The sequence below is a fragment of the Hippopotamus amphibius genome, chromosome 5 (assembly GCF_030028045.1).
Source record: "Hippopotamus amphibius kiboko isolate mHipAmp2 chromosome 5, mHipAmp2.hap2, whole genome shotgun sequence".
Classification (NCBI taxonomy): domain Eukaryota; kingdom Metazoa; phylum Chordata; class Mammalia; order Artiodactyla; family Hippopotamidae; genus Hippopotamus; species Hippopotamus amphibius.
In genome coordinates this window covers 61,566,533-61,578,892 of record NC_080190.1, presented here as the reverse complement: position 1 = coordinate 61,578,892, position 12,360 = coordinate 61,566,533, and the positions used below count along the sequence as shown (strand labels likewise).

Here is a 12,360-nt window from a genome sequence, read left to right as displayed (position 1 = left end):
TTGAAACTTCTCTGCTTGTAATTTGTTTTCTTAAATGTATTGGTGACAGCTAATGTCATTTCTTAAATGTGTTGATGTAGCTGCTAATTCCCACGTATGAATCACCTGTAAGTCTGTTTTTATTATTTGGTCTTTCTCTGGTTTTTGTTCACTTGGTTTTGTCTCCTGGTGAGTCTGGTAACTTTTGACTGAATGATGGACATTTTGAATAAAAAATTATGTTGGAAATTTCAGCTTAAATGTTATCTTCCTGCAGAGGGAGTTTGCTTCTGTTTCAGGTCAGGGTCAGATCATCTTCATCTAATCTTAGATGGAGCTGGTTTACATCTGGGTTTCAGTTTTTGTGATGGCTCATCTCCTTTACATACCCTAGAAGTAAGGTTAGCCCTTACTTTTAGGCTATAACTTGTCAGGTGTCCCAACTGAAAGCTGGAGATGTTTGCTAAGTTTCCTATGTTTTGGCATCCCAGAATTCATTTTTAAAATCCTCAGTCCCAGGAGACTGCTGAATATCTACTCAGCTTCTGGGCTTCTCAGATGTTTGTTTACAAATATTCAAATGCCTGCAGGGGAACAATGTGACCAGATATCAGGTTCGCACAATGTACTTCTTTTATCTTGGTGATCTTGGTCTCTCAAGTCTTCAGTGCCCTGGTAATTTTTCTTTTGTTCAAACTTGCTTTCCTAGTTGTTTTTGGTGAAGAGGTTGGTCTGATACAAGCTAATCCACCACATCCAGAAGCGATAGAAAGAGCACGGACTTTGGAGCCAGACCTCCGGGATTCAAATCTCAGTTCCACCATTTACTTGTCCTGTGATCATGAACAAGGTATTAACTTTTTTTGAGCCTCACTTTTCTCATCGCTAAAATGGTGACAATGATAGTAGCTGCCTTTTAGGGTTATTGTGATGATTTATATGTACTTTGCTACTTACCTTCTCGTTCTGGCCTCCGTTGTTTCTATAGAGAAGTCGGCTATTATTATTACTACTTTGAAGGTTATATTCCTTTTTTTCTGTGACTGTTTTTTAAGGTTTTTCTTTACCTTTGTTTTTGGCAGTTTTACTCTGATGTGCCAGAGGTGTGGGTATGGTTTTCTTTGTATTTATCCTGTCTGGGCTTCTTAGCATTTCTTATATCATATGTACTTTAAAAATATATAATATATATCTAAGAAAAGTGCCTGGAATCCCCCAAAATGCTGTATTGTTATTTGCTCTTATTATTTTTACTTGACATGGTCTTCTTTCCAATTAGTGTCGTTTTCCACTGTGTTACATCATTTACAAATCCTCGGTAGGCTCCACTGGGTAATAGATGAAGTCCAAACTCTACATCTGTAGTTCTCAGCCTTGGTGGCATATTGGAATAATATTTTTTAAAACTCCAAGGCCCAAGTAGAACCAGGCCAATTACATCAGAACTTTTAAGGTGGGATACAGGTATTCATCGGTATTTTTTAAAGAGCCCCAGGTGATTCCAGTATTCAGCCAGTGCTGGGGGCTCTCACACCTCCTCTTCTCCTCTTCTCCTCTTTTGAGCGACTTTTGAGGACCAGGAGAAGTGCTTGAGACATGACATGTTCTAGGGAGAGAGAGGAAATGGATGCAAAGAATAAAGGAAAATAACTTACGGTGGCACCACAGGGATGTGCTGTGGGAATTCTCCATTCTTTGGAGAAACAGCGAACACCAGCTGCATGCTCTGTTTTGTGATTTTCCTTCGGGAGGAGGCAATGTCAATGACCCCCTACTACCTCTGCATCAAGTCCTCTCTCAATTCACTCTCATGTTTCCCTCTTGAATTTGCCTTCCCCTCTTTTTTCAAAGAGTTGTTGAAATATCTCCTTCCTCTAAGAAGGCTTTTTGGTTTGTTTGGAGGGGGATGCTTCTCACAGGTACTAAAACATTATTCAAGGTCGTCCTGTCCAAGGAGGGGGAAGGGGGTTAAGGGTGGGGACTTGGGACGGCCAGAGGCACCAGGGGACTTGGCAGCAGATGAGAGAGGAGGATTGGAAAGGAGATGGGAGAGCCTCCGGAAAACTTATCAGACCATAAAATGTCGCCCAGACTAACCTCTGAGTGTTTAGGAAACTTAGTGCGCGCCATTGATGGTAGACGTTTCAGGCACTGTGACATGCTGATGGGGAGATATTTTGTCAAGAGATAAAGAGAGAAGGCCTAGATGGGTGCCTATCCTGCCAACACACGGGGCGGGCCTCTGCCAACAGTGAGCTAAGCCCTTTCAGCTGCCTCTGCTGATGCCTTCAGGGAAGCGGAGTCTTGGGTGGAACGGAAGAGGCTGGGGGAGAGGGGAACGGTGTGGTAGGGAATAATTTTAAACATTTTAGTGCTACGTAAGCTATGACGACATAGCATGTAGGTCCTCATGAGCCATTCAGCTGTGTTTCTCCTGAGCCAATGGGGTGGTGGGGTGTGAAGTTCTGTGATTCAGGATGTTTTCCTGGGCTACCTCTCTGCTTTAGACAGGGAGCAAGAGCAAGTGACATGGGATTTAAAATAATAATAATTGTATATAGGGCGGGGAAACAGGTCTTTCAGCTCTACTGATGGGAGTATAAATTTGTTCAATTTTTTTTAAGGCATGTGGGCAGCACGAATCAAAAATCTTAAAAATGTTCCTGCACTTTGACCCAGCAATTCCACTTCTAGGGGTATGTTCTAAGGAAACAGTTGACAAGTGCACAGTGGTCTATGTATACTGACACGCACCGTAAGCTTGATCACAACAGTGAACTGAAAACAACCAATACGTTCGGCAGTTAGGCATTAAATAATCACTGGGAACATAGAACACTATGCAGCGAGTAAAAAAGACACTGCCGCTCCTCCATATTTATTGAAGTGGAAAGATGTTTATTATATTTTAAGCAAGAAAAGCAGGTCCCAGAACTATATTCACTGTGACCCTATTTCACTTTTTTTGGTAATTTTTTTTCTCTCAGACTATTATTTTATTGAAGATGACTTCATGCTAAGACTGTATCATGTGGGTAGTCCAGTTTTCACAGACTACTGCCCACAGAGTGGTTAATGACTACCAATAATGTGTAAATTACTTTGCATAGCATCTGACATATAATAGGTGGGTAGAGGTAGAAAAAGTAAATATCACTTTCAGAAAGTCTCTTTAACTCTTAAAGAGACTTTAACTCTCTAGAATGGCTTAGGATTGTAATAGAATAGAAAGTATGACACAAAAATTGGCAAAGTTTGGTGGCAAGAAATCATGTAGTTGGTATGACCTCAGTTTGGAAAAACACAGTACATGTGCCTGTAAGGAAAATCTGTAAAGATATCTTTATCTTATTAATAGTGTTTGAGTAGTGTTGCATTATGAGTGATTTTTACATCTTTTTTTTTTTTTGCTTTAATACACCCAACCTCCTATGATAGAACAGACTGTCTTTATTACTTTCTCTTCACTCAGAGTCTAAAAAAAAAACCCCAGACTTTAATTACTGTTATAAAGTAAAACTATAACTTGTTGGTTGGCTGAGAATTGCTAGAAATTAATAAATAGTTTGGAAATTATTTAGTAAATTCTAATTACTTAGCAAAAGTAATGAAAATATTTATAAGCGAACATGCATAAAACACCACCAAGCAAATACATTACTCAATAAATGGTTTAATTAGTATTTCATTACTAGAAATTAATCTCAGTAACCAAACATTACTACAAATTACATGTAGGATGGACAACTTATTTTACTGCTATTAATGATTTCAATTACGAAGTTTGTGCAAGTCTAATTCCTTCCCGCTTCTCCCGCCCTCCTCCTGCACCCACCGGGGTGAGTTCCCACACACTGTGCCTGAGTTAGGATGTTCAGGGATGGTCTGACACCTTCCACATCGCTGGAAATCCCGGATTAACAATTTCCCTCAGCTTATTTCCCAGCTGTCTTGCAGAAATACTAGCCCTGGGTGCCTCTTAATCAGCTGGAATCAGACTTCAGGAGCTGGTGGGCTTCTTACCACAGATATACTCTCCTCTGGAGTCTCCTAAATCACTTGGCTGCAAGGCTCGATTCCCTCCCCATGCCTGTGCCAAGGCCTTTCTGGCACTGGTTTGCACTCCTGGATCAGCTCTCAGGTTGGGCCGGTAGGGGCTGGGCCAGGCTACTGCTAAGTCATAAAAGGGCGTCTTTGGGCAAATGAGAAAAAAGGAGTCCTTTCCTCCAGACAAATGCAGTTACATGTGAGGGTGCATTTTTGCCCCAACATGTTTCTTTTTCAGGTTCCCCAGGGAACAGACTCTGAGACTTGAGATTTGTGTGCAGGCATCTTACTGAGGAGTGCTCTCAGGAACAGCCCCTGAGTGAGGGAGTGAGGGAAGTAGGATTGGGTAGAGGGAGAAGTTGGACCACAACCCCATGGGAAGCTCCTGGATTGAGGCAAGGAAGGGGGAAGCCCTTTGTTATTTCAAACGAGCAGACATCAGATCAGACATCACTCTGGGGAATGGTGTGCCTCTCCTTGGCTGAGGACAAGTCCTGGAGAGGGACTCAGTTGCCAGCCATTAACAGGCAATACTCCCAGCAGCTGGAGGAATGAGTGCCTTGGCTCTGAAGGAGGAATATGGGCAGCACACCAGCATCCACTACAGTCCCCTTGTCTCATGGACAACCTGAGCAACCACACACAAAGGCCCTTCTGGGGGTGGCCTGAGGCCATGAGTTGAATGGGCAGGAGTTGTCCCATTGTTCTACTGGAGCTGGGAGGAGTCTTACTTCTGGAGTTAGGGTGGACCCCCACTTAGGTACCACCTGGGACTTATGCCTAGACCATGAGCTCCATGAGGGTGGGTCTGTGTCTCATGGTATCGCCAGAATTTAGCACAGTTTGTGGCTCAATTAATATATGCTGATTGAATCTATACTAGTAAAGACAGTCACCCAAATGCATTAATATAAGCTGTGTTATACTTGATGAAGGGAAATATATAGAATGTGATCTAGGAGGGGTCAGGGGAAGCTTCCTTAAAGAATTGACACTTGAGCCGAGACACAAGGAATGGGTAAGAGTGAGCCAGGCAGAGTGGAGTGGGGGTGCAGTGCTTCCCAAGCCTCCTAAGGTAGGCGTTTACCTTGACCACCAGCTGAGGGGGTCTCCTCTTGGGAAAACAGAGGGGACTTGAGAAATCACACCCACTGAATCTCTCTTGTTATCTGTTGGTGAAATGTATCCTTTGTCCTTACCACAACCTTATCAGGTATAAGATTCACGTGTCAGAGAGCTTTTCCATTGTGACTTGGCCGGGCATGGGGTCATGAAGGTTGCCTGCACCTTGCTGGTGCTTTCTGGAATGAGAGATACAGGCCAGGTATCACAGCTGGACGCAGGGGTGCAGATCCCCCTGGACCCCCCATGTGGTCTTGTGCATGTGGATGCCATGTGCTGTGGAGGAGCTGAGGCTGGAAGCAGCTGGGCTGTACCGCATGTAAACTCTTCCCTACTCTTTGTCCCCATCTCCATCCTGCCCCCGGCTTCGCCCCTCTCCAGGCCTGTCTCCAGATTCCTCACTGACCCAGGAGCATGTTCTGCTCATTTTGCCTCCACTGCTGTGCGTATGTCCTCCCCTTTCTCCAGGACCACCGCTCCACTCAAAACCCACCTAAAGCCCCTCCATGGAACCCTGGCTGGTGGCTCCAGGTCATTCTGAACTCACCACTTTCTGCATTTCTACAGCTCTCAGCTGTTGATTCTTTAGGGCAGAGGCTGGTTTCGGAATCCTGGGCCTGGTACCATAACTGGTTGAGAGCAAGGAGGTTGGGAGAGGCTGGAGGAGAGGAGAAGCCCTGAAGGAAGACCCAGCGTGCCGTCCCTGCCACGATGCCCTGGTTGGCGCCGGGCAATGTGAGCGGTGGCCTGGACGACGTCTGCTGGCCTCCCAGCCAGGTACGCCACTGTGGGTGCTGCGGGCCTGGCTTCCACTGTTGGTGGTAGTGGCAGCAACGGGCAGGAGGGTGGAAGATGGAAAGTTCATGTTGATCACATCTGGGACTTTGCCTGCCTTGTCCTTAATCAGCCTACAGTTAGTTACCCACCTCTCCCCAGCTGGCAGAACACCATTAATCACCAAGGAAAAGGCTGAAGTCAGCGGGCCTCCTGCTTAGGGGAATCCTGGCAGTTTGGGTGGGCCTTTCTTGCCTGGGGCATTGTGAGGACCACAGGATGCTGGAACTCCTCTGGGAGGAACCTGGGGTTGTTGGAAAGGGGCCCTGGGGTCCTGTGCCACCTAGGGTGACTGCAGGGGGAAGGGTGTGGCATCTTCCTCTTTGCTGCAACATTGCAATTTCGCTTGTGGTAACAGTGTCTCATCTCTGAACAAAAGGCTTACTTTCTCAGCCTCCCTTGCAGCCAGGAAAGGCATGGGATACAGTTTAGACCAATGGGACATAAGCTGAAACCTGCTGGGGACTCTTAAGAAGGCTTTTCCTTTCTTGATAAAAGACACTGGATGCTGCCAATGCTGCCCCTTCTTGCTCTTGCTCCTTTTTGCCTTGAATGCAGTCTTGAAGGCTGGAGCTGCAGCAGCTATCAGCCTCTATGAGGGAAAGACCAAGAGAACTGTAATGACACCAACCATGAGCTGATAAACCAATGCCAGTAACTAGACTACCTCCACATTTCTATGAGGTGAAAATAATAAATCTCTATTTGTTTTGTCCACTGTTGGTTGGTATTCTGTTACCTGCAGCTGAATTCACTTCTGACTAATACAGAGGGGAACTCTGGATGGTGCCAGCTTGAGTGCAGAGATGCCCATGGTACCCAGAGTAATCCAGGCATTCCTGGCCGCATGAGCCAGCGAGGTTATAATACCCACATGTCACCAGCTCTGCTCCCTCCTCTGATCCTTCATCCTTTAAAGTCTCATTCATCAACACTTTGTAGCCCCCTCTGTTAGTAAGAAAGTGTCTGGGTGTGACATTGATGTGCCAGTCACGTTAAACTCTGTGTAATGGAGTGTCTCAGAAGGCAGAACTAGATTTTCTGGCAAATGAGTAATGCCTCTTCTCTTAGTTATGCAGTGCTTATGTTAAGTAGGCAAACACATTGCTTTGGGAAAAGGGTGAGAAAAGGAATTATGTGATTCTGAGAAGGTTTTGCAGAGCTGGTCACAGAGGCAGGATGTCTGTGTATTGGAGGACTGGGGTCAAGACTGTGACTGACCCTTCCCTTGTGGGGTTTAAGATTACTAGAGCCTTTCTGATGTGCTGAATTGGGTCTCTCTGAGATCCTTTGGCAAGAAAGGATAAAAGGAATGCCACAGGGGAACCTCACCATCAGGAAATGGGGAATCTGAATAGGCGAATCAAACTAATATCAGGCTTAGAGGCTTGTTAGGGAGGCTGGTGCCCACCCAGCAGTTGATAGGCGAGAGGACCTCAGGCAGTCTGGTAGAGGTCGTGCTGTGGGAGCAATGGCTGCACATGAGAGTGTGAAATATGAGTTGTAGCCTGGAGCCCAAGTGTGGGGCCCTGCTGTGCGTGTCCAGAGTTGGATCAGCAAGGGCAGCACAGCCGTGGTTGCGGAGGCGGCAAACTGCGCAGGACCAGTTTTCAACAGCGACCCCTTGTGGCAGCAGGTTGATTAGACTGTTCAATTCTGTCCACCTGGCTTTTAGAGGTGGGCCTATCCTGATCTGAGTCGTGGTTCCAGTTCTGGGTCAGCTTGGGGAAGGTGAGGGGAGGTAGACTCTGAGGGTAGAGGGTTGTATAGCACAGTGGTTAGGAGGATGGACTCTGGAGTCAGACGGCTTGGGTTCGAGTTTCTGCTCTGCTGCTTCCTTGGCCTGACCTCATGGGCTGCAGACCCATTGAGTCTGCAGGAGCCTGCCTTAAACAGGCTGCATGCTGGGCTTAATGCTTGCTGTCTTTTTTTTTTTTTGGACTGTGTTGGGTCTTTGTTGCTGCACTTCTGCTTTCTCTAGTTGTGGCAAGTAGGGGCTACTCTTCTTTGCGGTGTGTGGCCTTCTCATTGTGGTGGCTTCTCTTGTTGTAGAGCATGGGCTCTAGGCGCTCAGGCTTCAGTAGTTGTAGCTTGTGAGCTCTAGCTCAGTAGTTGTGGTTCACAGGCTTAGTTGCTCCGTGGCATGTGGGATCTTCCCGGACCAGGTATGGGACCTGTGTCCCCTGCATTGGCAGGAGGATTCTTATCCACTGAGCCACCAGGGAAGTCCCTTAATGCTTGCTGTCTTGAAAGTCTTAATAATTTTTTAAAAATCTGTGAACCATATTTTATTTTATTTATTTATTTTTGGTTTCTTTTTTTTTTTAACTAAGGTATAGTTGATTTACAGTGCTGCATTAGTTTCCAGTGTACAGCACAGTGATTCAGTTATACATATGTATATATCTATTCTTTTTCAGATTCTTTTCCCTTATAGGTTATTACAAAATATTGAGTATAGTTCCCTGTGCTATATAGTAGGTCCTTGTTGGTTATCTATTTTATATATAGGAGTGTGTATATGTTAATCCCAAACTCCTGATTTATCCCTCCCTCCTTCCCCTTTGGTAACCATAAGTTTGTTTTCTATGTCTGTGAGTCTATTGCTGTTTTGTAAATAAGTTCATTTGTATCTTTTTTTGTTTTTTTTTTAGATTCCGCATATAAGCGATATCATATGATATTTGTCTTTCTCTGTCTGACTTTCTTCACTTAGTATGATAATCTCTAGGTCTATCCATGTTGCTGCCAGTGGCCTTATTTCATTCGTTTTTCTAATAAATAATTTTTGAGCAAGGATCGCCTTCCCCTCCACCATTTTCATTTTCCACTTGGTCCTGCCAATTATGCAGTCAGTCCTGCTTGAGCAAATTACTTCTCTATAACACAATTTCCCCATATGTAAAATGGGTTTAAAAAAAACCAACCCTGCCTCAGAGAGGTGTTGTAAGGTTAAATGAGTTATACACATGAAGTACTTAGAACAGGATCTGGCATGTAGTAAGCGCTATGTATGTGTTAGCCATTGTTACTGTTCCTGTTAATTTAGGCCGATGAGGACTCCGGCAATTGATCTGCAAAACACAGAAACATGACTACATTTGTGTCTCCAGCTAGTGAAGCAGATCAGATCAAGCACATGGGGAAACAATGCAAGGAGAGGAAAATGTGACCCCTGGACTTGCTTCTCACACAAGATGAGATGCCTCATTAAGCCCGCATCCATCTGGGCCTGCAAGGCTGACAAGAGAGGAGAACACCGGGGCCTGAGAAGTGTGGAGTCAAGACCAACCTCCCGCTGCGGGGGCTGGCAGCAGGAGTGGGCACGGGTCGGACAAGCAGGCTGAGGCACCTCCAGAAGCAGCCTGCCTGCTCCCTGTGGGGTCAGGCCGAGGGGCAGGCTGTCATCAGATGCAGGCCCTGCTGTTCCTCCTCTCGGATGAGACACACTGTCAGGGAAGGATGCCCTCTCCCCAGCCTTCGCTCTAGCCTGGGCCCATCTTACATTTGCAGACCCAGATCAGAGGATAGGATGCTGGGAAGGATAGTTTATTATGGTGATGATTCTAAATAAACTTATCTATAGGCAAATAAAAAAGAAATTATAGGTGCCCAGATCAATGAATCCTCCAAAAGTGAACACACTCAATTCAAGAAATAGGACATCCACAGAAGTCAGGAAGCTCCCAGCCACACCCCCCTCCCAATCACTCCCTCCTTCCCCCGTCAACCACTATCCTGAATATTATTTTCTAAAACCATTAGATTTAATTTTCCCAATTTTTTATTTTGGGAAATTAAAAATATACAAAGTAAATTGGAATAATAGAGTAGGAACACCCATATGCTCACCTAGATATACCAATTGTGAACATTTTGCTACATATTCTCTCTCTCTCTGTCTTTCTGTCTTCCTTTCTGTCTCTCTTTTTCTCTCCCCTATCCCTACACACAAAATTTTCTGAACCATTTGAGAGTTATTTGCAGACATCATGACACTTTACCCCTAAATATTTCAGCCCACATCCTAAGAATGAGAGCATTTACATAGTGCAATTATCACAATAAATTTAACATTGCTACAATATCATTGTATAACATACACATATTTATATAAAATATTTTTGCATGTATATAAAAGCCTGGTATATACTTTGCGTTTAGTTGTATGTGTCTTTCATCTTCTTTAACCTAGAACAGATTTTCTCTCTCTCTTTTTTTTTTGTCTTTCATGACACTGACTTTTTTGGAGAGTATAGGCAAGTTTTCTAGAGTATCTCTGAGTTCGGATTATCAGATTATTTCCCCATGATTGAATTTAGTTTAAACATGTTTGACAAGAATGCGATAGGAGTTTTATTATTATGTGTATGTTCTTTATAATTAACTTATTAATGATAGTAGCTGCAACTTATTGAGTGCCCATCAGGTGATATGGGAATTATTATGTCCATTTTATAGACCAGGTAAGTGAGGCAGAGAGTGGCTGAGTACTTTTCCCAAGGTCACATGGTCAGAAAGAGGAAATGCCAGGATTAGGTTTGTCTGACCCCGTGCTCATAGCCAGTTCAACCCACTGTCAGTGATGACGGGTCTCGCTGCAAGGATACCTGAGGCTGTGCCCTGGAGGGCAGGGACTGCGTTATGTTCTATGCTGAATTTCAAGCTTAGCCAGGACCAAACCCAGAGCAAGGGTCCATGATTGTTTGTTGAATAAATAGATGAATGATTGTTTATGGACAAAGGTTAGCATGGAGTCCATGGACCACTGGCATCAAAATCACCCAGCACGCTCATCAGAAATACACATTTGTGGGCCCCACTGCCAACCCGTGGAAACTGAATCTCTGTTGGTGGGACCTGAGGATCTATGTTAGTTATTCCCAATACCCCGATATAGAGAGAATTAAGTGAAAAAAGCAAGTTTCAAAACAGGGTGTGTGGCATAATTCTGTTTTTTTCTTGGTGTTTTAAGGGTATGTGGTTATATATAGAGTTACAGTTTTGGGAAGGATGTTAGAACTGTTAACAGTGGTTACCTCTGAGAAGTGGGGCTGGGGCCCTGGAGAAGGAGAGGAAGACTTTACCTTCTCCCAATGCACTGTTAGAAATGACACAAGTGATCACTTAATACATGCTTTTTGTTAAAAATTAAACCCTGCAGATAAGTAGGGTAATTAAATAACTTATCACCCAATCTGAACACTTTTGAGAGTGAAAGGCAGTGCTGTTATCAGTTACACCAGCAACAGAGAAAACAGAGGCCATTCTGGGCAAACCTGAGCACGTGGTCACCCTGCACAGGCCAAAGTTCCCTTTGATCGCCTCCCATCTTGGTTACAGCCACCCCTAATCAGGAGTAACCACTGTCACCAGTTTGATGTATTTCACAGACCCTTTTAGTATAATATGTAGCCACTGAAAGCACTTTGTCTGAGACTTCTCTTTTTACATAAGTGATATCACACTAAATATATCAACATGCAAGTTGTTTTTTCTCACTTAACAATATATGTCTTGGAGATTTGGCCATGTCAAGCCCACGTGGGTCTGCTTCATTCCTTTTAATTGCCGTCAAGCATTCCACATGTGAATTTTTTCCATTCTTTTGTGGATAGATGTTTGGGTTGTTTCCAATTCTTTAGAATGACTAACCAAGCTAATGATCACGGTGATGGTGATAGTGTTCCAATAGCAGAACCACCCAGCGTCCATCAGAAGTCAGTCTAAAAATATCCTCAGGAGATGGCATTTTTGAGAAATGACTGGATTTATTAGCAAGGTCCTTCACCAGGCCTGAGGCTTCTCCACCTGCCCTGTTCAGGGACAGTACAGGGGTTCAGATATGCGGCTGTCCCCAGCTTCACCATTAAAAGCTCTTAGAATGCCCTTGGCCTCTCCAGGCTGTACCCGCAGTTGAGGTCCAGCAGAAACTCCTGTCCTCAGCTCCAGTCCCACTGCTCTTCCTCTTCTTCTCTTGCCTCTACTGCTCACAAGGCTCTTTCACTCATGTGGGGTGACGCTTGGCTGTGGTGGGAAGAGCCAGAGACTGTTCGACTCCCAGTTCCACCACGGACGGACTGTGTGACCTTGAGGGAATCGCTTTCCTTTTCTGGGCCTCCAGTGCTTCATTTGTGGGAAGGGGAAAATGGTATCCACCTTCTGGGCTTGTGAGCTCTTATGTGGGATAACAGAACGGGGCACATACATGCCCCCATCACCACCTTGAGGATGCTCTGCAGGTGGTCACTTCAGCCCCCTTTCCCTTGTTTCACTGCTGCTTTGTGTGGATTAGTGTCACTGTGAAATTGAAAAGCTAGTGGACGCTCCTGAGGACAGAGACTGTGCCATCTTCCGCTTTGGCACCATCCCCACCCC

The 12,360-nt window shown here is 44.8% G+C and overlaps 1 long non-coding RNA gene across 4 annotated transcripts in view; it reads left to right on the top strand.

Annotated features, from left to right (window-relative positions):
- The window catches only part of LOC130853705 (uncharacterized), an 87,049-nt gene that overhangs the window by 67,085 nt on the left and 7,604 nt on the right, over positions 1 to 12,360 (top strand). For 3 of the 4 annotated variants that reach the window (XR_009053857.1, XR_009053855.1, XR_009053858.1), the window contains one exon: positions 689 to 829. This is a non-coding gene — a long non-coding RNA (uncharacterized LOC130853705). Of the gene's footprint in view, positions 1 to 688; positions 830 to 5,715; positions 5,920 to 12,360 lie in introns of those variants that run through there. The other variant, XR_009053856.1, reaches the window with a different exon arrangement.